At 50.7% G+C, this 4,515-nt stretch overlaps 1 protein-coding gene across 9 annotated transcripts in view; it reads left to right on the top strand.

The window, feature by feature from the left end:
* The first annotated feature begins 2,200 nt into the window (after positions 1 to 2,200).
* The window catches only part of PTBP3 (polypyrimidine tract binding protein 3), a 67,351-nt gene continuing 65,036 nt past the window's right edge, over positions 2,201 to 4,515 (top strand). For 2 of the 9 annotated variants that reach the window (XM_072031766.1, XM_027446145.3), the window contains exon 1: positions 2,479 to 2,618. The gene's annotated coding sequence lies outside the window, so the exon portion shown is untranslated. Of the gene's footprint in view, positions 2,623 to 4,515 lie in introns of all 9 variants that reach the window. The other 7 variants (XM_072031767.1, XM_072031768.1, XM_027446144.3 and 4 more) reach the window with 6 other exon arrangements.

Here is a 4,515-nt window from a genome sequence, read left to right as displayed (position 1 = left end):
TCTGTTTTCCTCATGCTCTTTTGTCGTACCATCTGATTCAAACACCATTGATCCTGAGTCTGTGGTTAGGAATAAAATTAATTTCTTGAAATGCATACTCACCAAAGTATTTCTAATCTTACCTTATCAGTCATTATGCTGGGTGGGGTCTTTCATTTATTTATTTATTTATTAATCATTGTGATTTGTCTTGTATTTAATGGGGGACTGGAAAAGCAAACTTTTAAATATTCCTGTATTATTAACAAAATCTACTGTTTTCAAGGAATTACTCTTAAAAAACGACCAGTTAAATAAAAAATACAGTCAGATCCTAATTTCTTCTACAAATGACAATAACCTCAAATCCTTATTTTCACTGAGCTGTAGAAAACTACTGTAATTCCACTTCCCCATATTTAGATCCATAAAAAAAATAAAATTTTAAGATTATGAGGTATTTGCAGTCTGACATAATGAATATTAAGCTTTCTGAAGCAGCAATACTATTGAAAGTTTAAGTCAGGGAAGAATGAAACAGCGAAAACCACGGTGGTTTTGGTTTGTGCCAATGCCTTGTCATTTCAGTGCGTTTTGCACCTTACACAGTTTTGCTTTCATTATAAGGCCATTAACCAAAGCCTAGTCTAAGGTGAAAAGCATATGAAACCACAAATTTCTCACAATTTCCACTTGATGTTGCAACTTTTCCCAGGTTAGTGAACTCAGGTGAGTTTAAAGGACTTAAAAGGCTGTGTCTTCAAACCACAAAAACCTGGGAGCTTCATGTGAGAATTCAAATTTCCCTCTCCCTACAAGAGGCTTTTCCTGCCTCCTGCCCTAAACTAGAAAAGCAGCATAAACACCCACTTTTTGTCTTGCATTAGGGGACCAACCAGGTCTACAAGTTAAGTAGTTAAAAATAGGTATTTTTTGAAGGTCGGGTTAATTCCCCTCATACAGCGTATCAGCTGGCCACACGAGCAGATGTGCTAGAAAAGATAGATTGGTATACCATTATGTTTGATGGATGAAAAAGCAGAAAAGCACTGACGAAAAGCAGCGTCCTGCCACTTCATAAATATCAAACTGAATAAAATCACCCTGTTTTTAGACGGACCGGACTCTCGACCTACATCCTTCAATCAAACCTGGTGTGGATTCCACCCCAAAGCATTCGGCTTTCCTAGGTGCTCCCCGCTGCAGGCAGCAGCGGGGTCAAATGCTTGGTGACCTTGCTGCCATCCGGCTTCTTCCCCAGTCATACCACTCGCTCTGCCTGCAGCAGGGCTCAAAGGACACCCTGTCCCCATCCACGCAGGCGCCCTCCGGCAGGTGACGGGCCACAGGTATCATTTGTCAGGAAGTGTTTGCAGTATATGGCCGTCACCTGACAGGAGACAGGGCTGCGGACTGCAATCGCCTGGAGCCTCTGTAACAGGCTGAGTCGTGCACCGGGTGACTCCGGGAGATGCAAATATTTAACAGGTCCCATTGTTTCCCGTAAGGGATGCTGTCATGCACGGTGATTGTGTCAGGCACCAAACAAATACGAAAGCAACTTTCTTCCCATTTTGAACGAAAGAATCCACACCGCAGGGACACCAGCCTGCACGAGGCTCCCCTCTCCTCCTACCACCTCGCCTTCCCTGCCTTCTAGCTTTTACTTTCAGCTGCTTCTGTGCGTGGGGCCATAGTGTGTTGTGTGATGGAGACGCCCTTTGGACGCCTTAGCCCCTCAGCACCAGGTGATGACCACGGGGCCTGGTGTAGCCCTCACAGGTGCCCCCTCAGCACCACAGGCACCCCCTCAGCACCACGCCTGTGGCTTCCCCACACCATGAGCAGCATTTTGGGGGCACGGCGAGCGCCGACACGCACCACAGAGAGGTGGCTTCCCCCCTCCCCTCAGCGCCCTCACGCCAAGGGTGAGGAGCTGGACGTGGCGCGGGGGGACACAGCTCAGTGGGTGATGGTGGCACCGGGGGGGCGTTGGACTGGGCTGATCTTGGTGTCTTTATTCACAATTTTATTGATAAAACCGATTTTTAACGCGCAGCCACCCTCGGCGCAGAGGCGCTTTCTCCCCTCTCCACAGAGCCCTCACGACGGGGCGGCAGCGGGTCTCGCACCGCGCATGCGCGCCCAGGCCGGCGAGGCGCACGCGCCTGGCGCCGGCAGCGAGCTCCCCTCAGTGAGGGGGTGGAGGGGGAGGAGGCAGGAGGTATCGCTCCGCCCGCCGCCCCGCCTCCCCCCCTGCTCCCGCTCCTAGCCCCATTCCCGGTCCCCAGCCCCCGTCCCCGCTCGGTCCCCTTCCCCCCAGCCCCCCTTCCCCGCTCCCCAGCCGGGACATGGGCGGCTGAGCCCCGAGGGGCGGTGTCCCTGAGGGGAGGTGGGGGGGGGGTGCGGCTCCCTGCCGGCCTCGCCCCCTTCCCGGCCCGGCCCCGCCGCCGGCGGGGGCAGCGGGGAGGAGAGGCGGGGGCCGGCTCTCGGCGGGGCCGGGCCGGGCCGGGCCGAGGGGATATTGGCTCCGGCTACCCGGGCAGGTAGCGGAGGAAGGAGGAAGCGGACTGACGGACGGACGGACGGGCGGACAGACAGACAGACAGACAGACAGACAGACAACAGGCGGCCGGCGTGTGGGTAACTTTCTAACCCCCCCCCCTCCCCTCAGTGCGGCTTTATCCCCCCCCCCCCAGCGCGCCTCTCCTCCCTCTTAATTTAATTAATTCATTTATTTCACTCCTGCTGTGTGTGTGGCTGTTTAATTTAATTTCATTTAATTTTTTTTTGCCTCTTCCTGCCCCCCCCCCCTCCCCTCCCCTCCTTCCTGGGGGACCTGCCCCACTCCCGGGCCACCCGGGCGGCTCCACAGCCTCCTCAGGGTGTCACCGCTGCCCTCTGGCTTCTGCCTCCCTCCCTCCCTTCCCTCCCTCCACCTGCGGGGATCTTACAGCCGAAGGGCTGCCCTGGCCCTGCTGACACATTTCCCCGTCCCAGGCAGCCAGCCGTGCTCCGCCAGCCGAAAGCTGAAGCCCTCCTCCTCCCCTTTCCCTTCTTCTCCCCCCCCCCCCCCCCCCCCACCCCCTTTTATTTATTTTCTGTCACAATTTCTCCTAAATGCACGAAAACCGCCGCTACAGGCGGTAAAACCTCGTGCAAGGTGTGCGATTAATTACCTCGAAGTTCGCGCTGTGCCTCAGTGACTTGCAGGAGCCACACTGCTCCTCGACACCTCTGGAGCACGGATCAGGCTCCTCAGCGCTCACAACTCTCACTGCAGTTTCAGAACTATTTTTTTGTTTGTTTCCCCTTTTCTTCCCTTTCTGGTGACTCAAAGCAGCGTCTCCGAAACTTCCCCGACGTAGCTCAGGGCCGCTGGAGCGCAAGCCTTCGAAAAGGGAGGCAGGTTGATGAGGGCGCTTGTGGTGTGGAGGCTGGGTAGTCAGAAAGAAAATGGTGCTGGGATCTACATGTGCCTTCTCAGGGAGATTCATTCAAAAATGAGTAACTTTGATGTGATCAGTGTCTGTTTTTCTTTTCACTTTTGCTGTGAAACTAGTTTTTTTGGGAAATCTCCGAAAGGAAGTTAAGGGCGCTAACACTAGAGCAACAATGTCGTCCTTTCCAACGTACGAAATATATTCATGAGTTACTTTTATTTTGTCTCATTTAATCCATTTTAGAATATAACACTTTTGGTTTCCCCTAGGCTGTGAAATCGCCAGCTAATCTTAAAGTCTGGTCCCTATAGTCTCCATAGTATCTTTCAATTAGTATGACGGATTTCTTTTCCGCGCTTTTTTTTTTTTTAATTTAATTTTTTTAATGTGGCAATTGGTATTTCTGCTGAGAGAGGATGGATACAGGCTTACGCAGTGTGTGTGGTGCTCTGGAATACTGACACTAGAGATGACTTATGGCTGGTGACATGTGGTTGTGTTTTGAGTAGAAATAGTTCATGGAAACAAACGCAGCTCCTGAGTTGCACAGAGGTAATGTTGCAAAGCAGCACTAAAGTGCAACAGTAAACCTGCTTGCCAGTGAATAAGGCAAAGACAAGGCACCCGATAAAGCGTGAATCAATGGGGTGTTTTTTAAGAAATTTTCTTCAGTGGATCTCTCTGGATGTTTCAGGCATGATGCAGGTTTTTGGTGATAACTGCAAGTTCAAGTTTGCTGTGATTTCTGGGATACTGCCCCTGGTGCTTCAGGAAGGGCTGTGTTTTTGGGGTGGTTTGGGGGACGTAAGGGGGGTTGTTAGGAGATGCTAAGTACTTTCTGAGAATTGGACTTGATTGCAGGGTGTCCAGACTGTTAGACAGATAAAGATACATGCTGCTGAGAGGCATGGTGAAGTTAAATTGCCTTACGTACCATGAATAATTGAAAGTAAAAACAGGTTAAAAGTTGTCATAATTCAGCTTGTATTTTTGTTGTTAAACGCTTTTCAAAATAAGAAGAGCAATAAAGTAAAATTACACTTCATTGTAGCCTTTGTGGAAATAATATACACGGGTTAATTTGTTTCTGTGG

The sequence above is a fragment of the Anas platyrhynchos genome, chromosome Z (genome assembly GCF_047663525.1).
Source record: "Anas platyrhynchos isolate ZD024472 breed Pekin duck chromosome Z, IASCAAS_PekinDuck_T2T, whole genome shotgun sequence".
Taxonomy (NCBI): domain Eukaryota; kingdom Metazoa; phylum Chordata; class Aves; order Anseriformes; family Anatidae; genus Anas; species Anas platyrhynchos.
Note: the sequence above shows the minus strand (reverse complement) of the source record. Positions and strands in the feature narration are given on the sequence as shown.